General features: G+C 40.7%; 1 long non-coding RNA gene across 1 annotated transcript; it reads left to right on the forward strand.

Annotated features, from left to right (window-relative positions):
- Positions 1 to 15,707: 15,707 nt before the first annotated feature.
- On the forward strand, positions 15,708 to 17,391 carry LOC115483469. The gene is made up of 3 exons (XR_003944358.1): positions 15,708 to 15,772; positions 16,900 to 17,295; positions 17,350 to 17,391. It is a non-coding gene; the product is annotated as an uncharacterized LOC115483469 (long non-coding RNA).
- Positions 17,392 to 22,299: the final 4,908 nt, after the last annotated feature.

Below are 22,299 nucleotides of genomic sequence, written 5' to 3' on the forward strand. Positions count from 1 at the left end.
ATTTGCGCTTTCCTTTTCACTTACTTTTACTCAACTTTATATAGTCTTTTTATATATATATTTATCTACTCATCTTAAGCATTTCCAAAACTTTTCATTTTATATTCAATTCAGCTTTTTTCTTCTTTTTTTTTTTGCGTAGGTTGACTGGACCTGAACGTGGACCTTTAATGAACCCGAAGTGAAGTTGACAGCAGTTGTTTAGAGGTTAAACGTAATTAAAATGGAAACAAAGCTTGAGTCAAGTTGTGGCTGCTCTGTTGCAACTGCTCTGTCTAGTTTACCTGGCTATTTAAATAGCTTTAAAATGCTGAAGCATCAAGTTTTCGTTAGCTTTTGACTTTTGGCTTTCAGTTTTTGGCTTTTGGCTTTTCGCTCTTGGCTGGTTATCAAGCTCCTTGCAATTTCGCCAGCTATTCAACCCTTTGATGTGTATTGTGCGCTGCATATCAAGTTAATTAAAACGCATTCATTCAAAGTGCCAGCTATGCGAAATTGCAGACACTTCTTTTCCACTGTCGCTGTCGCTCCCCCTTCCTTGCTCCCTCTCCCACTCGCTCTTCCTCCCATCCCTTGCCATTTGTCAGTTGTTGTTTTTTCTTCATTTTTGTTGATTTTTTCGTGTTTTTTTTATTTGGGGGTCAACTGTGACTGGGTCATTTGCAACATCAGCTGCAGCACATAATAGCACTCAATCAGCGTGTAGAGCTGTTGCCTTTAGGGTTGTCATTTATTAATTATGCACAGCAGCTGCAACTACAGCTACAGCTGCAGCTGCATGCAAATTGCGTATACGCCAGCGTGGCAGACAGCCCAAAATGCTAATTAAATGGCAGCTAATGCTGCACAATACAATGCTGATTGGTCTATTGCCGTTTATAACTAGTCTGGCGCACGCTACGCGCCACATGCCAAATGCCACATGCCAAATGCCACATGCCACATGCCACATGCCACCTGACTCGTAAATGCCAAACGCCATAAGCTCTTATGGACTAATGCTGATGTGGCTCAATGCTTAATGCGCATCATTCGGCTCAGGTATAATAGATTCTAATACAGGCAATATTTGTCTATCTGTGTATGTGTGTGTGTGTGTATGTTTATGTATATGTGCGTTCGCACTTTACTATTTAACGTAGTCGCATTAATGCGCTTCAATAACTGAATATAATTGATGTTTAAAAAGTCGCACAAAAGTTACGATAAGTATTCTTGCTTCAATAATGCTATATATATATACCGTTATACATACATATTCATCTATACATGTATATGTATCTATATATATGTATCTATTGAAAATGTTTCATGCTTTTGTCATAAGATTTTGTGCGTCTGGCAGCTGTAGCCATTCCCGACTTCAAAGCCCCTGCCCAGTCCAGCCTCAACTACCCTCTAGCTGTGTGTGTGTGTGTGTGTGTGTGTGTAAGTCAAACATTAATTGGCACTTAAAGGCATTTAATGCTCACATGGTGCGCTCATCGATATATATATAAAAATATATATTTTGAAACAATTTTGATGTTTTCACAGCGTTTCCACTTTTAATGATATATTTGAAAAGTAACTGCCAAAGGATATTTATGAACATAATATTTCACACATATACTTACTTGTATCTATGTGTGTGTGCGTGTGTGTGTGTGTTGGGTGTGTGCTAAGCTGTAGGTTACTTACTTGGCTCGGCTTGGATTACAACTTCTAATGCATATGAATAGTTGCCATTAGTTTTTAATTAACACAGCTGAAAGCACATAAAGCTTATGTGTGTGTGTGAGTGTGTGGGTGTTAGGTGTTGTGCGTGTGTGTGATAATCATGTAACTAAGCTGATTTTGTGTTAAATACAAAGTTGGGGCGGGGCTGTGGTGTTAATCCAGTTGTTCAGCTAGACAAACTGCAAACGAAAACTCCAAAAGCGGAAGTTAAGTGAGAAGCGAACAACGAGCAGCGGGCAGCGAGAAGCGACACCCGGAAGCTGAAGTTGATTGTCAGTTTGGTTTGTCGCCTGAATTCATTTGGTCTATGCCTTTGTACCGTTGTGTTTTAGCCTTTTCGTCTCTGCTCTTCCTTTTTTTTTGCGGCTTTGATTGTAAAGTTTTTGTGCATTCCTCACTTTGCTTTGGTCTGTCAAGTTTTACTTTTCCTTTTTTTTTTTTGGTAGAAAAAGTGAAATAATTAACGCTTCGTTTGAGTCCGTGTTAACTGACTATGTAAAGATTTAAATAAATTAGGAGAATATTTCGTTTTTTTTTTTTGCAACGTTTACTATGGAAGTTCATTTGACTCTTTGCAGCGCTTTTTCCATTTCAAAAGAAATAAATTAACTCGCGCTTATCTACTACACAGAAATGAGTTCCGGAATTTAACTGGAACTGCAGATTATGACTGAGTGACTGAAGCATGCCATTATTTTACTATTTGTGTTGAGCAAGTCAAATGGAAATTGTAAGCACAGAAATTACTACCATTTCATGCTTTGCTGCAGTTCTATTAAAAATTATGATATCATAGAGCATCAAGCACTTATTCTTTGTACACATACGCTTCTCTCTTCATAGAGTCCTAGAGCTTATATGTGAGTTTTGTTAGAACATTCATTTCTGGCCTATAGCTCCATAGCTCTTTCTCTTAGTCGTGCTTATTCTTGCTTCTCACTTTACAGTACAGCTTCTCTCTTCATAGCAATTAGAGTTTATCTAAATATATATATATCCAATATATATATATATATATATATATTTACATTTATATGTATTTGTATATATTTATTATTTATTGATGATTCTCGCTTCACATGATTTTTCCTTATAGTAAACGGCGTTCGTATTGCTTATCTTTCTCTCTTTATAGTTTTTTATGCTTTTATTCGCTTCTCTCTTCATTGCAACTTACACGTTTCTTTGCTGGCTAAACAGTTCCTTGAGCTTCTCTTTGTATTATACTTTATATTATAGCAAACTGTTAAGTTAAGCCAACTTTAGTGTTGGTTAACGGAATAACAAATGCTTATCTTCTTCTCGCTACATGGCTACTAGTATTAATCTTAGTTTCTCGCTTCATAGCAGCTATAGCTTGTCTTAACTGCTCTCTGCTCGCTATTTCCGACTCCCTTGATTTCCCACTATATTTGAATGGCTCCAATTAGTTTTTAGTGTTGGTTAACGTAAATATAAATGCAATTGAAATGGAAGCTAGTTTCTAGGCAAAGAAACTTCTTACCATTATAAATGTGAGCTGCTTGTAAATAGTCAAACTAACAAGACAACTAGGCAGGGATTCCATCCCAGCTACACATTGCGCAGTTGCTCGATATTTAGTACAGCAACGACTACTGATCCTTAGTATTCAGCTATGGGAATTTTGCCACACTGAAGACAGCCATAAAGTTTGATAGAGTTTCTATTATGACTTCACTATTATCGCATATGGAGAGTTCCCCCAGTTCCCAGTCTGCACTTTTTAGCATGTTTGCTTATCGAAAATTTGCCTTTTCTTTGGCGCGTTCGGTAACTTGAATTTATGTCTATTAGCAATGTTTGCTGGGTATGGCCATAAAAGTGCCAGCTTCCTAGATTGGTGTGTGTGTGTGTAGCGTTCTGGAACTGCCTTAGACTCTCTAACTGCATATCTCTGGCTCCTACTCTGCTCTTCTGCTGCTGTCTATTGGATTAGATCTAAGTCAATATAGTTTAACGGCGCGCAGGCCAACAAATTTCTTTTATTGCTCGCATAGCCAACGCATAAAATCCCGATATGCAGCAACTGTCTGGCTGCACACACACCCATGCAGCAGGCAGATATTACCACACACACACAGCTACACACCTACACACACACACATGTACGGAGACCTGGGTTGGCCTTGCTGCGGCTCCGGGCTGCATATGAGCTTTGGCCATAAATTTAGCAGCCGCCATGGCAGTTGGCAGTTGGCAGCTGCTGCACCCGTTCGAAAAACAGCCCTTAGACGCCGCCCCCTCCACCTGCCCCTACACAGACCAGGCCAAACCCTGTGCCAATGCCTTCAGCTCTGCTCGTTGCTGCCTTCGTTTGTTTAGTGCAATTAATGAGGCTGTCGTCGTCGTCGTCGTCGTCGTCGTGTGTTATCAACAGGTGTTAAATTTCAATTTCCAGTTTATTGCTTATTAGTCAGAGTCAACGGTAAACGGTGAACGTTGAACGTTATAGTCAGTGCAGCCTGTGGCAGTTGTTGTAATTTAAACGAAATTAAATTTGGCCCCAATACCCACGTCAGCTTATGGCCAAAAAGCAGCCCACGTGTGCTAGATAGAGATAGAGCAAGAGACAGAGAGAGATAAGGAGAGAGAGGGAGATAGAGAATGTGCCTTGAGCAAAGGGACATTAATTAAAGTTGACGTTTAGGTGTTAGCACTGTGCCCGTGCGATATATCACAATGATCAATCACGCAGCACGGACACCGGACCCACAGCAGGACTCAGGGCCAGAGGCCAAGAACGAGACACAGCCACAGACATGCTGAGCAAAATTGAGATAGAGTCCAGGTCTGAGATGTAGCTGGCCATGGCGATGCCGATGCCGATGGAGACGTCGCTTGCGAGCGAGACACAGGCAAATTGCTTGCGGTCGAGTCGCTTGGTCAATTCAATTTGCTAGTTTGATTTGTTTGGCTTTTTGGTTGCGAGTCGTGCTGCAGGCTGGCTGGCTGGCTCGATGCTGGATGTGTTAGTGGCACGTTTTAGCATTTGAACTGGCACGTCTATATCATAAATTTAGTGCCATATGTTGGCCCGAGAAGCCACACACACGCGCACATAACTCAATGCAACGAAATTTTATGCGCCGATAAGCAACGACAACAACAGCAACAACAACAACAACAACAGAGCAAAGTCACATTTAATATTTAATATTTAATATGGTAAAAGCAAAAGTTAATAATGTGCGCATTATCTACTTACCCAGCCATATGGTGGCACACAAAAAACGAAACACTCGCTCTCGCTAGGGTCTGCCCCAAAAGATATGCTACAGTTTTTGTTATCTGCCTTGAGGCCTTGTTTTTTGTTTTTTTTTTTTTGTATTTGCATTTTTTTTGTTGTTTATTTTTTTTTTTGTTTTTTTTTTTTGTTTTTAGAACTTGGGCAAAACATTGTAATAAAAACTAATTGTACTTTCACTTGAGGCTTTGTTAACAACAAATTGTTGATTGAAGACTGGCGCTGGCGCTGGAGCTGGAGCTGGAGCTGGTGCCAATGGCTGCAGCAGTACCACAACCGTTGCCAGTCAGACTGTGACTGTTATGAAGCTTGATAATTTATCGGGCAGCAAGTCTAGCAGCGCATGCTGCGACGACAACACACGGCGGCAGCGTCGACTGCTGCCTGCTGCCTGCTGTCGACGTCGCTGCCGCCGTCGCCGTCGCCGACAACCCTCGCGCCATAGTGGGGATTGCGACGTATCTATGGCAACTTGGGCGCGGTGGTACTCTACGGCGCAACAGTTCGAAAAGGGATGAAAAATCGTTGTCGTTGCCGCTGCCACTGCCACTGCCGCTGCTGCTGCCTGTTGAAGCAAGCTCCTTTTCGCTCAGCACACGAATGGGATCCACAAACGGCAACCAGTTGACAACTACACATATGCTGGCCATGGATGTGTGCGTGTGAGTGCAGTTGTTGTTGCTTTACGTGTCTAGGTGCAAGCTGCAAGACACCCGCTGCGCCCAGCCACCCACCTGTAGTCGCTGGCATACGCTGCGTATACGTGCTGTGTGTGGATTGCATTCAATGTTGTTATTGCTAGGCAGCGAGGACAAACTGCGCCGGCGCCAACTGCCAACAAGTGAAGCAACAAGCAGCAACAGCAACAGCTACAGCAGCAGCAACAAGCATTAGCAGCAGCAGCGGCGACAGCAGCAGCGGCAGCAGCAGCAGCAGCGGCAGCAATCGTCTGGCCCTGGGCAACAGAGTGAGTGGGAGAGAGAGAGCGAGTGAGAGCGCGAGAGCGCACGCACGCCCACGCCAACTGGAGCGAAAGAGCGCGCACGAGTGTGTGTGGCGGCCACACACATTAGCAGCAACAACAACAGCAACAACCATATGGACAGCTGTCGGCGTTTTCTATTTTTTTTTATATATATTTTATATTTTTTCTTGTTGCTGTTGTTTTTGTTTTTTTTTTTTATTTTTTTCTATTTTATTTTATTTTATTTTTTGCGCTGCTTTCCTCATGCTGTTTGCTGTTGGGAGTTTTGGTCGCCGTCTACTTATTATTATGCTTAATTTTTACCGAGTTGCCATTAAAGAAGCACACGGCAACAACAACAGCAACAACAACAGCAACAACAACAGCAACAACAACAACAATAAAGGCAACAAAGCAAAGACTGCAGGCATTTAAAGTAAGCAGGCACTTGGCTTTCCACAGCGAGAGAGAGAGAGAAAATGGGGGTAGGCGAGTCTGGAGTGGGCGTAGCACAAGTCGAGCTGCTGCGTCCATATGTGATGGCATTTATTGGTATAGGAAGCAAACAAGCAAAAAGTAACAAGTATGTCTCATATGTTTTTGCTTTTACTTAGCTGCGGCTAAGGCAGCCAGCAGCCAGCAGCCAGCAGCAGCAACAGCAACAGCAACAGCAACAATAACAACCACAACAACAAGAAACACTGGCGCCGGCTACATTGACAACGACAGTTGAAGGGGGCAGACGGTGTGCTCAAAAGTCAATTGTTTGCGCCTGCACGAGGGTCTGGCGTAACTTTTGAAACATACGATGCACACATGTATACATACATATATATGTGTATATATATGTGTGCGTGTGTGTGAAGTGCTGGCTGTGCATGTGACTGATATATGAGTACGTGATTGTGGTATGTGTCTTGGCAAACTTGTTGCTGTCCGCTTTCAGCAAACTTGCAGTCGAAGTTCACACACACAGCCGCACTTCGACACATTCGCCTTTAAGTTTTGGTAATTGTGCAACTAAATTGGCAAATAGCTGACATATAAACGCCACCCAGCTCAAGTACCACAACTAACTAGCTCGAACAGCTTGCGATCCATTAAGGGCATTTGCACTTTTCGTAGCATACTTTTTGGGGCGCATGCAAAATGCTTGATTTTTTAATAGTTTAGCTGACTTTTGGCATTGATAAACTTTTTAAGGGACTTTACCAGTTGCAAACAGTCGAAAGTTGAACTCTAGTTGCACATAGAGCATGCATTAGATGTAGCATGCTTTTAGGCGACTTGCAGCGCACAGTAGTGCCAGGGGAATGGAAAGATATCAATTGTTTTAAGCTTTTGGTAAGATTGATGCATATTTAGTTTAATTAAACAGTTTGATTTTTATTAAGCAGCTGTTAGGCTAAAAATTAAATAATCTTTAGATATTTCTAGGTACTAAATTTAATACAAATATGATTAGAGCAAGGCACAAGCTAAGAATGATGTATAACTGAGTCTATTCAATAATAACTAATATATTCCAATTAGTATTTAATATAGTTTCCTTAACCACATTCTAATATAATCTAATTTCTCATCTGCTCCAATATAATCGAACTCTCTTGAAGCTAAATTTCTTTAATGTTGGCTAACCGCCCGCTTAGTGTGTGTGTTTGCCTAATGTATCAATATCCACTTGCACATCTGCAGATATATATCTTACGTTGCCAATGCACTGTAAACCACATGCAATACATTTATTTTATTAGCTCGAACCGTAGCTGGTGTGGGTCTCGTACTCGAATTGCTGCCAAGTGGCAGCGAAATGCCGCGAAGTGACTTCTCACATGAGAAATTGAATTGTCTCTCATCCGTGCACATTTGCTGGCTGGATGAGCGCGCAGTTGCCTTTGCCACAGTCCCGGACTCCGCTCTGACCCTGGCCATGGCCTCGCACAGACGAAGCCCACCAAAGATAGACAGACAAAAGCGTGGCGCAGTCGTAGAGTCAATTGGACTCGCAGACAGACGCAGCTCGTTGGACAAACAATTGTTGAGGCGGGGTGACACACACACACACACTTATATATATATATCTATATATATATATATATACATCATTTGCTGTATGTTTGGCCTACTTTTTGGCTGGCTTTTGGCTTGTTTGGCTGGTTTGGTTGGTTGGGCATTAAACACATTTACACGTCCAGCTGGCAACAGCTGCTGCTCAATTTTCAGCGTCTGCTTTCATATGCACATACACACACACACACACACACATCCGCACGTACATATTTACGCTTATATACACATTACGTATACGCCGTTTGGTACGCGTTGCATTTGGGGATCTGGCGAATGGCTTCGTGGCTGCCATTTGCATCTTTTACGGCCGCTGTGATTCGATTGCAACAAACAGTTTTAACGGCAACGAAAGACACAATAAGCATATAACAATGACATAAAAGCCAAGAACATGCAACTTCAAGCCCGACTAGCAACGCGCCCTGTGCCCCACAGCTGCCCTTCTGTATGTATATTGTGTGGCGCAACGGTCGCATAAAAACGAAGGAAATTGTAAATGAAACGCACTTGAAATGCTGCTGCTATTGCTGCTGCTGTTGCTGTTGCTGCTGCTGCTGCAACGTCGTCGACAACGAGAACTAACACAGGACTCAGGACGCTCCGTCGTTGGCTGGGCGTAACCATAGCCAGCCTTCTTGCGACGACCCTCAGCGCCCCCATGCCCAGCGCCAAGCCACGCGCGTGGATCACATGGATTGAGTTACAGTTACATTCACCGGCCGGATGCGGATGCGGATGTGTATGCGGATGCGGCAGTCAGCAAAGGCGCTTTGTGGCAACATATGGAGAGTGTGCTTTAAGTGCAATTGTATATCCTGCCCAGGGTTTTGTGGTGTGTGTCTGTGTGTGTGCGACACACATAAATAATAAAAGCACATGAGCATGCCCCTGCCCACTTTTATATATATATGCGTGCGTGTCTGTGTGTGTGCGTGTGCGTGTAGCACATCTAATACTTATGTTACACAGACACATTCACACAGACACTTTGATATGCTAGACGCGACACCCTTTCATATAATTATTTATGTAATTGTCATCCGAACTTCATAAGATACCATTTAATGGGCCATATACGAAAAATATAAATTGGCTTTCTTTGATTTATTTGAAAATTGTGCTCGTAGCTCAGGCAGTTACACTGCTGCCAGCATTTGTCTAGCTGTCAGCTCACACACACAGACATGGACTCACACAGACGCACAGTCGTTGTCATCTCTAAGCCACAGCTGCTGCTGCTGCTGCTGCCGCTGCTGCTGCTGGTGCTGGTGTTGAGCTTGTCAACTCCTGAGACCGCAAATCGAATTACACATGCAAATCACTTGGTTTGGACGCTTGTCCACTAGACTTGGCTCAGCCACAGCTTTTCGCTCGTCCTTGTCTGCCTTTCGGTGCGGCGCTTTTTGTGCCCGGTTTGGGCCAGCAAAACTTGGGCACAGGATGTGGCCCGTTGATTGCCCATCGGTTTGCATCTTAATGGCCATTCGTACAGTTTAAAGCAATTACACACACATATATGAGTCCCGATGACGCCATTCGCCGCTGCTGCTGCTGCTGCTGCTGCTGCTGCTGGTGCTGTCCGTCCGCGACGAAATCTAATTACAAAACAAGCTTTTCATTAAATCCTGTCAATGATTGAATTCCCGCGCATTCATTGTGCAAATAGTGTGAATACTGCATATAGATTGTTTGCTGTAAAATGCATAATTCTCTTTTATTCCAATTCCCTTTTTCTTGCTTACATATCAGAGCTTCTATGTCTTCCTCAAATTGTGTTTAGCTGCAAACTTTTCTCATTATGTTGGCTAAAAAAATAGTAAAGAGTAAATTGGAACAGGTAACAGGCAGCAGCTCGGACTTATAAAATATACTTTTTTTTATTTATTAAAGAGTAAAACTATGAGCTGGGCCAATGTAGCCCAACTTTTATACATTGGCTTTAAGCTAGAAGTGAAAAAAATAAATAAAATAAATTAAACTCAAGAAATAATAAAATTATTATCACAGCTAGCAGCTACTCATAATTCGAGCTCTAAAATTTGGATTATACTTATTTTAATATATATACAGTTTAATCATATGTTTTTGATATTTTTAAAACAACATTTTTGATGAATTTTATAAAAGAAAATTTATTTTTTTCAAGAATTTATATCTATATCTATATCTATATCTATATCTATATCTATATCTATATCTATATCCATATCTATATCTATATCTATATCTATATCTATATCTATATCTATATCTATATCTATATCTATATCTATATCTATATCTATATCTATATCTATATCTATATCTATATCTATATCTATATCTATATCTATATCTATATCTATATCTATATCTATATCTATATCTATATCTATATCTATATCTATATCTATATCTATATCTATATCTATATCTATATCTATATCTATATCTATATCTATATCTATATCTATATCTATATCTATATCTATATCTATATCTATATCTATATCTATATCTATATCTATATCTATATCTATATCTATATCTATATCTATATCTATATCTATATCTATATCTATATCTATATCTATATCTATATCTATATCTATATCTATATCTATATCTATATCTATATCTATATCTATATCTATATCTATATCTATATCTATATCTATATCTATATCTATATCTATATCTATATCTATATCTATATCTATATCTATATCTATATCTATATCTATATCTATATCTATATCTATATCTATATCTATATCTATATCTATATCTATATCTATATCTATATCTATATCTATATCTATATCTATATCTGTATCTGTATCTGTATCTGTATCTGTATCTGTATCTGTATCTGTATATCGCTCTATCTATATATCGCTCTATCAATATATCTATATATCTCTATCTATATATCGGCATTTAACTTAACTCTAATCTGAATTATACGATAAAGATCTGGACAACAAGTATTTCACTTGTTTTCACAATCTTGTCTACAATATTGTTGACAATATTGTGGAAAGATCTTGATGTCACATAATTTCTAGTGTCTCTGCCACGCCTACAGCTGCCTGCTGTGACTGAGTCACGCACACACACACACACACACACTCACATGTGTGTGTATGGTCAGTGTGTGTTATTTTACTGTCGCACGTTTCGCAGTTAATTTATATTCATAAGTCAAATTGGTGTACAATTACCGCCCGATTATGAAAACGAGCAACAGCGGGCGTCCAACAGCGAAACGTTTGTCAAAATCAACCCCACCAAAGCGCCGAAGCCTCCGACCCCGGTCACCCGCCAATTGCTGTGAGAAGGGTCGCTTCTTGGGTGCTTTGTTGGGTAAAAAAAAGAAAACACAAAAGTGGAACTGGGTCTGGTTGTGCGCCAAGCAGCCATATGGAGCGAGCTGCTGCTGCTGCTGTTGCTGCTATTTCTATTTTTTAATGCGGCGACAACTTAAAACAACAACAGCAACAACATAAAGGAGCAACCCCCGAATGACACTTGGCAAGTATTTTTCTCTGGCTGCTCCTGCTATCTCCCCAAGGATCAGCAACAGGAACAGGAGCAGCAAGCGCGTTGCCATGCCAAGCGGGTCGTGTGGGCTGTAGCCAAACGGGCGCTGGCTTGGACTCCATGTGGAACTAGAGCTCGGGCCAGAGTAGTAGTTGTAGTTGATGAGCTGGCGCCTCGTTGCGAGCGGGCGTCACTCGCCTTCTTGCTGTGTTGTGTCAGGACATGTCACCTACACACAGCCACATGTAGATGCTTCCGAGAGAGCGGGAACGAAGGGGCAGGGGAATGGATGAGAGCCAGAGTGCGAGGCAGTCTCGAGTCTGAGTTGCCCTGTGGCGCTGGGCGGCATTAACGAGCCAGTCCGTGCGACAGCTATAGAGTCAAGGAGTCATGCAGCCATGGCTGCTGGGCATGGCCGGTAAAGCTAAAGCCAAAGCCAAAGCCTGAGCCAGAGCCATAGCCAGAGCCAGAGCCCGAGCCAGTGCCAGTTGCCGCATATCCTTATGGCCATGCCAAGCTAAGCCGTCAACTTGTCATCGTCATGAAAAATCTGTGAAGTCAGCCACAATTTTGGCGCCAGTCTGCTTAGCAGCCAGCTGTGCGTGTGGATGCGTGTGACCCAAGAAACCAACCACCCCAACACGCACATCCTTATGAGACTTTCTCTCGCTCTCTCTCTGTCTCTCTCTTATGCGCTCCTTGACGTGGTGGGGTTGTGGGCTGTGGGTTTGGGGTTTGAGCGTCAAAATCATTCCGCAATGCTTCATTTTAATTTGCCCGCACAGCATTCGAGCTGCGGCGAGGGGCAGCTGCACGCATTTGCTTAAACGTATTCAAAGCGCGTGTTCGACGTCAGGAGCCAAGCCCCGACCGCAGTGCGTCCCCTTTTACTATCCCTCTTAATGCTCCTGTCGCGCTAGTGGCATGCGGCTTTAGTTTTAATTTAGTTATTGTTGCCACTTCAATTGGATTCACCAGGAGCTGGAGCAGAAGCAGCGGGAATAGCAGTCTCTGTCTTTATATAGCATGTCCATATACTTCATACCCTCGCTCATTCTATATATATATATATATATATCTCTTTCTGCTTCTCTCGCTCTCTCCCTTTAGTCACTTTTGACTTGTATTAAATCCAAGTTTTATCGAGCGCTCCTTTGGGCTTTGCGCCCGCTGATTTTTCGATTTTGAAAATGAGGTCATGAGACGCGGCACGTTTGCCATATGGGAATATACCGTTAGCCTTTGAAATCGTCAAGTCCAGTTGACGCTGCCGCCGCTGGGAGCAGCGCCGCTCAGGATATTTATTTGCCTTGAAGTAGACAACACTTTTTTCCACTTTAATCTACGAAGTTGGCGCAGTGTGGCACGGCCTGGCGTTACCCTGCAATTCAATTTGCATTTGCATGTTCTTGTAAAAGTTCTGAATTAAGGCATAATACAACTGAATGCAACATTTTGTAACTCTATTTATTTTATATAATTAAATCTAAACACTGCTGTAGCTCATACTTATTTATTGAACATTTAAGGTATTCAAATTCAAATCAAACTGATTAGTCATTGTTTGACTTTGGACTAGAAATGTTACCTATCGCGCTTGAGCTTTCAATACGCTTCTAAAGACACTTTTCATATATAGACTAAGAATGCTTACAATTCAATTTTGAACACAAAAGCCAACTATTGGGCTTAACTTAGTAACTAAGTCGTAGGCCAAGCTCTTCTATGCCTATCTGAAAGTGCTACTCCGACTACCAAAACTAGTTTTAACAATTCAAAAATATCTTTATTTATCAATGAGAAAATGTCTGATAAAGCAAGCCAACCGAAGGAAGAGGGAGGAGTGGATGGAGCTTAGGACACTTGAGAAGAGCGGCAGCTGCTCAGCTGCTCAGCTCACTATGGGTTAAGTAAATGGCAAATGCAGATACCAAAACTCTGTAAACAAAAAGATTTAAAGATAGATATTTTAGTTAAATATAGTTCAAAGTATATACTTGAACAGTGAAACTATTTCGTGCAGATGTGCCCGACTTAATTCACATACCTCAGTCTCTCATCTTATTAAAATCATAAATGCCCAAATAGCATAGCCTATGTGGTATAAAATACGCACGGATTACAGGGTATGAGCAGTGAAAAACGCATTATTGATGCGTTGCCAGGCCACGCGCCAGCTAAAGAAGTTCCCGCACTGCGCTGCCTGCTGGCTGTTGCTGGCCCTGGCAAGAAGTGGGCTTAGAGTACGCCAAAAAGTTTTCTTGTTTGTTTAAATGCGAAAATGTAGCAACTACAAATGTGGCAACAACAAGCAAGTTCCATTAGCGGCGGCGCGGATTGAAGCACTTCAACCTTGCTCTCCTCCCGGCTTACGACTTTGGCTTTTTGGCCTGGTCGACGACGGCTTAGCCACGGCTAATGATACACTCCCGCTGGAAATTATAAAGTGCCAGTCATTTCCGAATAGCACGCATAACGCCACTACAATTAATTTTGGGGCGGCAATCCCAGCAGCCCACCCACATGGATGGAGGCAGCTTGAGACAGCACAGCACAGCACAGCGACAGCGACAGCGACATCGACATCGAGTCAAAGTCAAAGTACACTTCAGTTGATTTTAAAGCCAAGTTAAGTCGCTGGCAGTGAAGATGCTGCTGCTCTAGCTGTAACCTAGCAGCTAGAGCTGAGCACGCAGAGCATTTACAAATTAGACGGGAAACAGCGACTGCTGCTGTTGCCCTCAAAAGCCAAACAATTAGCTCAAGTGGCTTAGCAGCGGGCGTCTGATTGAAATTAAGTGCAATTCAAATGGCGACACGAAACGTATGCAATAAAAGCAATTTACCTAAAGCCCAGCCCAGCCCAGCTCAGCTCAGCCCACTCCAGTTTCAGCTGTCACGCCCACACAAACGCCCCTATTCTCGCTCACTCTAGGTGCCTCTATAATAGAGTCTGCTGTCGCCAGTAGCCAGTGGCCAGTAACCGGTCTCAATCTCAAAGCTTCGTTTTTTTTGCTTCTTTCAATTGACTACAAAGCGTATTGTGCGTCGCCGAGGGGGGGTCGGCAATGGGCGTGGCCGTGGAGGGGGTCAATTTTTGTTTGTCTGAGCTGCGGCATTAGCTCAACGCGCAGCAGGTTGCCAATGTTGTCTATTGTTCGCTCTGTGTTTTTTTCTTCGCTCCTTTCCTCTTTTCTCTGGATCTGTGTCCTCTTATGGTCTTGTGTTTCCTTTCGCCCCCCTTTCTGCAGCGTCCGCCTCCAATGCATATAATTGATTTGTGCCTTCTCCTTCTCAATTTGGCTGGCATTTTGAACGATTTCGCCTCCTGTTCAATTGAATGGAAACTTAAATATACATATGTATATTGAGATCTCCCACTATGCTCTATGCATGTCCATTGTCCATGCTTGTGTCCATGTCCATGGCCGTGTCCATGCTTACAAATCATTGGCTTTTGCATTTAGTCCTTGCCAAGAAGCAATTCGAATATTTTATTTCAATCTAATAACCCCAAACCGATTCTCAGCCTCAGATTTACCTTTAGCTACAGTCACAGCCACAGCCACAGCCACAGCATCTCCTTTTAATGCTTCAAGCACTGTGGCTCCTGCCGTCCATTTATCCTACCGTCCGCTGCTTTGGTCGTCTCTCCTGCGGCATTTGTCACGTTACAGGTTTTTCGGTTTCATTTTTTTTCTTTTTTTTTTGTTATTAATCTCAATTTGCCCCCCTTTCACCCAGATACAATTCTGATTTGTGAATCCTGAATGTTCGACTCCAAATGCGATGCGCTGTTTACGTTCACGCTGCGAATCGAACGTGCTTCAGTTGCCAGCAACGACATATCCATTGGCTGGCTCGCATTCTGGATACACTCCATTGAAAATACATTTACTAATCCCCGAATCCTTTCATTGATACTTCCCCAGATGCAGCTTAAGCCCATTCGCACATTATTGAATCATCGACAAGGACTTAAGCGGCAGAGAATGACTTAATTGGACTTAGTGCGACTGAGGACAATAACTCAAAGTGATATAGCTTCAAATGATGGTTATTAGAAACATATGTCTAAGAGGTTTAACATATTTGCCTTTTCTTTCTATGATTAACTGACATGATCAATGTGAGAGAAATTTACAACTTGAAAATCCAGAGTTCAGTTAACAAACTAAGGGAATAAGTAAGCCAGGAACTAGGAAATAAAGCGAGAAGCTAAGTAATAAAAAGTAAGCAAAGTAAATGCGATTCTCTGACTTCACAATACTTATCTTTTCGCTTCTTTCTCGCTATCTCTAACTCTGTCAAGTTAAGATATCTCTTATAGCTCAATTAGGCAATCAGTCAAGACGAGAAGCAAGGCGAGAAGCAAAAAAGCAGTCTGAAATATAAGAAAGAATCTCTTCGCTTCTTCCGCATCTTATGATAGTTAAATCAGTCAAGGCATAAGAAATATAAATGCAACAAGCCTAAGAGAGCCTTTGCTCCACTATCACTTATCTCTTCGCTTCTCTTAAGTCTTTTAGCAGATCAATCATTCAGGGCGTCAACAAAGCAAGAAGTAAAAGAAATACAGAAGACAAAAGAGATCTACATCACTTAGTTTAATCAACCAGGGAGAAGTTCAGAAGACCAAAGAAAACATTTGCTTCTTCAATATTATCTCTTCGCTTCTCTCATAAGCTATGCTTCTTTCATGAGTCAGTTAGCCAATGATCACTTAAGCAAAGCTAGAAGTAAAGAAGTGCCTAACACTTATCATTTCGCTTCTCTCATAGCATCAAGCAAAGAGCAAAGATAGACTCCAGTCACGAGCTAAATCCAGTAGACACTGCGCTTATCTCTTTGCTTCACCTACAAGCTTAACTTCCTATATAATTGAAACTGCCAAACACACCCCATTCACAAGATCTAAAAGTGCTAGAAAATAGTCGTTGTCCATTGAAGGATATATCTTTCTATATAATTAATGGCCGTTGGGCTTGTCTCTGTTGCATAGTGTACATTGAATTCGTTTAGTTAACTGCATTAAAAAGATATCAGTGCCCGGCGGCTATGCAGCCATTTAAATGGGCGTGTCTAACGCTTGACCATGGGCGGTAAATTAAAAAAGAGCTAAAAAATACAGTGAAAACCCGAAACAAAAACTCAAAAACGATGTGCAGCAAAAAAACTTGGCCTTTGCGAATACCCTACCTCAGGGTAGGCTAGGCATATGCACTTTCAGGCAGACTCTGTGCCAGCTCAACTCTGTTCGCTGCAGTCGAAATTGAACAGGTGTAGCGCACTTTAGGGAGATTTTTTTTTTGCGTTTGTATTGCAGCAACAAATATTGATGCTCTTACTGTTGTGACAGGTCGAACAATTGAAGTGGGCGTGGCAAGCGGTAGGAGTCCGAGTGGGCAGCTCACACTGGCTGTCTGCCGCCGCTTGCCACTCGCTGGACAAAAACAAAGCCGTACGAAAATTGGTCCATTTTTTGCTGTTGTTGTTTCTGTGCAGTAAATATTTTCAGCAAGCACAAAGCTGAAATCACATTTGGCGCCGAGGTGCGAGTGTGCGATTTAGGACGTGGCTGGCCAGCCAGCCAGCCAGCCAGACAGGCAGCAAGGATGACGGGAGGATACCTGAACACAAAGCAGAGCAAAGGACACGAGTCAATAGCGAAAAAAAGCAAATAGAGATTTCCATTTGCTGCCCCAGCACGCGCCCTGACTAAATTATGATACAGTTTTAGCACTTATATATATAAGTGAGTGTATGGGTGTGTGTGTGTTCCACTAAAAGTATTTATACCCATCGAAAGTTTTAGCCACAGACAGGACAGGACAGGCACAGGCACAGGCACAGGCACTGGCACAGCAGCCTGCTGTTAGCTGGTTTTGTAAGACTGTAAGTTAATTATATGCTCGTCCCAGTGCTCGTGTTCTAGCTGTTGTTTGGTTACTCGAAACGCAAATATTCAACTCGACTGGCAGCAAAAGGCTTCCTTGCATAATGGTTCCAGCATAGCGATAATGAGTGCCATGGCAACGCCAGGATAAGCATAGGTAAAAGGACACCACGGCCAGCTGTTGCGCAATGATAAGGCCAGCCATATTGTCGCAACTCGTCCACATGATCTATTTATACCTAATAAGCACATGAAACAAACTCAGCTCTATAGAAACTGTGACAAAGGATTAAAATGTCATCGCCACTTGCAAATGACTGGGAAATGTTGAAATATTTTCAAGAAACTCCTAGCAGCCGAGATAAGTTTTTAATTAATTACAGATTTATGTCAATATCAAACGAAATTTTCTAACTGGTTCAACAATCAAGAGCTGTCAAGTGAAGCCCAAAGCGAGAAGTCCTCTAGGGAGTTAATTCAGAACTAGATCGAAAATTGAAGTATGAACCTTGGCAAGAAGAGAAATGAGAAGTTAAGCGAGCTGTCAAGTAAAGCCCAAAGCGAGAAGCACTGCAAGAAGTTAATATAGAATAGTCAGAGCTTTAGAGGTAGTCAAAATACAGACGAATTTAAGTAGAGAAGTACGAAGTTAAGCTGTCAAGGGAAGCGAAAGGCACTCCAGGAAGTTAATTCAAAACTCAATCGAAAATTGAAGTATGAACCTTGGCGAGAAGAGAAATGAGAAGTTAAGCGGGCTGTCAAGTAAATTCCAGAGCAAGAAACAGTGCAAGAAGTTAATAAGGAACTAGTGTCAGAGCTTTAGCGATAAGAGTAAATCAAGCTGAGATGCATGAAATTGCGCGAGCTGTCAAATAACACCCAAAGCGAGAAGCAACGCAAGAAGTAAATCCAGAAATAAACCTTAGCTAAAACAAACAGCTGAAGACCACAGTGAAGACAAGCGAGAAATGAAATAAACAAGCGAAAAGCAAAGGAAGCAGCTAACTGAGAAGTTAAACAAAAGCCAAAGCGAAAAATAAACTCAAAAACAAAATCAAAAACTTCAACCAAAGGCAGAAAAAAAAAAACAACTCACAAAGCAACTAGAGTATTGAGAGAGGTAAATGCAAATCGATGAGCCAAAGATGAAACTTTGCTGATTGCTTTTTAACACTTCGCTGCTGCTCTCTGCTGACTTGCTCGAACTGTCGCTTCTCTCTGCGCTTCTCCATTTTCAGTTCACTTCTCTCAATGGCAACTCTAATAGTTTTATGGTTATGTTCGCTCAACTAATAACTTTCCATTTCGCAGCGCTTCTCTCTCTTCGCTTCTTCAAGGGCCGCCAATCAGTTGGATACGTGCTGCTATCTGTGCTTGCAATCCGAGCCAATTACTTGAATATTGCCAAACAAATTGTTAGGATAATTTGGTTGCTTTGCAGCACAAATTTGTTGTCCTGTTGCTGCAGCTGCTGCTTGGCAACTTTTTAATTGCAGTCGCATAAGCTTATTGCAGTCGAAAACCAAAAGCTTTGCTGTTGCTTCCAAATGCTGCCACGCCAAAAGTTTTGCTTTGATTCGGATCCTGCATGGACAACTAGTTCGCAACTACGATGAACTCTGCCCCCACACATTCCGGCTGCATTAAAGGCATGCTTTAAGCATATGTGATACATCTACCTATGGATGTAGCCTATCGCATGGATACATGCGTCAGGCATGAATGCTGTTGTTGTATTTTGTTGAATGCTTAGGTTTGGTTTCCTGGAAAAGTCATAAAAGCGTACAAAAGCAACTGGCTGGCAAAGAAATGCCAAGCCAAACAATACAATTTGTTACCAATTAAATGACTGCATTACATAATAATAATAATAATAACAACCAGCAACAGAAACAACAACAAGAACTGCCTGAAGTGGCAGCTGTTGCCGCCAACCCCCGCCAGCAGCCATTACGGCTGAATTGTGTGACAGACAGGGCAACTGTTCTTATTATACCCATTGTCAAGAAATTAATAGGGTATCATATTTGTCAATGCGGGCATATGTAGTATTTGACTAAGCTAAGCTATATAATATTAAATTACACAGATAATGAGATAATATGTTGAGCCGAAGGCGTCAGACAGCGAAGCTGTAAACAGATTTTTGAAGTCGTGTTACAGCTGGAAAAACATTATTTTTCCAAAGTATAGTTAGCTTAATTTAAGCTGCTAATTCCCCCTTTAAAAGCCTTTTTACACTTTTAACAAATCTTTAGAGTAAATTTAAATAAATTTAGAGTAAGAGATGGAGCGAGGGAAAGGAGCATCTATAGAGCAATAATTCATTATATTCTCAGCTTAACTGACTTAAGATACGAGTTTAACACGTCAAGAGCTGACGAAAAGCATATGCTCTGATGCTTGCTAGAAAATGTATCAAGATCTTATTAGCCTTTATAGTAATTCTAATCTGATTGACCTGAGCCAATACTCAAAGCGGCTTAGCTCTTTCAGACTGTCAGTTTTAAATTGAAGATAAACCTTTTTCGTTTAATATAAATATATTTTATATATATTCAATATCTGTTTGAGACTTATATGTTACATAAATATATGTTATATATTTATATAAATTATTATAAATTGGGTAAGCTTCTGTGCTCTTACCAATCTCTTAATATTGTTCCATTGTATTATGAGCCTGAGTTCTTGAAGCTATAATAATCAATGACTATAAGATATAACTTTGTATGTATGGCGAATTCAAATGAAGTATTTGTACTTGTATTTGTAAGTCCATATCGAGTTCAGGGTATACAACTAGTCGAGCACTCTCAAGCAAACAATATTTACTTGTTCCAATTGCTGTTGTTGTTCTTGCTGCTATTACGCTTGGCGTCAACGAAGCCAGCTAAGTGTGTGTATTTGTGTGTGTTTGTGTGTGGGTGTCTGTGTGTGTGTTATGAGCATACGTAAGCATACAGCATCCCCGGATCCGGGCAACGCATATTGGTTGTCAAAGTAACCGAATCAATGGGATACAACACGGGACGCGCTCAAGGACTCTTTGGGGCAACATCTTTTTATTATTGGCAGGTGAGCGCTAAAAAAAATCAGCAGCAACAACAACAGCAGCAGCAGCAAAAACAAAGCAAAAGGAAAATTTTATATTACTTCATTATGTGTTATGCTTTTTGATTTGATACCTTAATTTGGTCCAGCTCCAGCTCTAGGTATTTTAACAAATTGAATATCCCCATTCATTAGCAAAATTAGCAGGAGAATTTCAATATGCGCCCCACAGCAATTAAAATAGAATCAAACGCATATTTATTTATATCAAAATATATATATATAAATGTTTATTAGCAATATTTATGTGTGTGTGTGTTCTGTGTGTGTTGCAATTAAATTTACAAATTGCAAACAATTTATTCATTTGTGATTTTTGTTTATTCTTGTTTTATTGACTTTTTCTCGTTCTTTAATAATTACCAACATTATTTCGAAAGGCCAAAATAATTTCACCAAAAGTTATACAAATACTTTTTCCACAATTCTATCCTCTATTTTCTCCTGCTTTTCTTTTTTAGTTTTTCACACACACAATTACATACATGTTCATATAGAGCGCTTACTATTTCTATGCACAATTATTGTTTGTTTTTTATTTTATTTCATTTATTTATATTCATCAATTAGTTCAGTTCTCTATGCTACAATTTAGTGGTTCAATTCAAAACTATTTGTGTATTTAATTAGTAAATTGTGTACTTAGTTGTGTGTGTGTGTGTGTGTGTATATGTGTGTGTGTGGGTGTTTGGCTGCTTAGTGAGCTGTCCATCAATACGTGCTAATGCCTTAAAGCGAACTAAAACTCTTAAAGCTTTTGCAGTTTTTAAATATCTGGCAACGCCACGCCTGCATTGGCCCATAAAGTAAACATGCATTTCTTAAGCTACACAAAATTGTAGACAATTATTAAAGTGTTCTGCTAATGACTTGAATTTAACTGAAACTGCGTTACTTTTAACCTTTCATTGATCTGGCAACGCTAAAGATGAGTTTCTTATTAGACTAAGTTAATGATAATCGAGCTTTATTTTTAGAATTATCAGTTTGTTAGAGTAGACTGGCAATAAACTGGCAACGCCTTAAATTAAGCCAAAAGTTTTTGAAAATGTTCAGCATTTTATTATCTGGCAACTTTAATCAATATAATTAGCTTTCTTTATAGTTTAATATGATAAGGATTTAAATAATCAGTTGCTTAATACAAAGAGTTTAAGTTTAGCAGATCTGGCAACGTCAGTGCTTTAAAGGCGTTATTAAGTTGGCTGCGCTTAAATTGTCGTTGTTTTTTAGAATTTTTAATAATATGCATTAATCTGCATTTGTTGGCTCATTGCTGTCTTTTTTTTTAGAATAAATTGATTTCGATGATGCATTTTCAAAAGGCTGGCAACGTCAAGAAGCTATAATTGGCTTATTAAGTTAGCTGCGCCTAACTATAGTACACAGTATATAGATCAAGTCGTCAACTTATAAAGCTGACTGTTTTCGCTTACTTTATCAATTTAGTCTGGCAACACCAATAAGCTTTCCATTGGCTTACCAAGTAAGCTGCATCTGAGTATTGTATAAAATTTGATGTCGCTTAAGCTAAACGATCTTTCATGGTACAAAAAAAACAGTTTCATTTCAAATTTGTCTGGCAGCATTAACAATTGGCAGCGCCTGATTCCAATTTGAATAGAAATTGTTTTAAAGATACTCAATTATCCAATATTTCATAATTTTCTTGGCAGTATTCTATATAATCAGTGCTTAAAGTAAAGAAAAACTATGTATCTTTGGCATTTTTTATTCAAAATAAATTGA

Source organism: Drosophila hydei, unplaced genomic scaffold (assembly GCF_003285905.1).
Source record: "Drosophila hydei strain 15085-1641.00,03,60 unplaced genomic scaffold, DhydRS2 tig00008134-arrow-pilon, whole genome shotgun sequence".
Taxonomy (NCBI): domain Eukaryota; kingdom Metazoa; phylum Arthropoda; class Insecta; order Diptera; family Drosophilidae; genus Drosophila; species Drosophila hydei.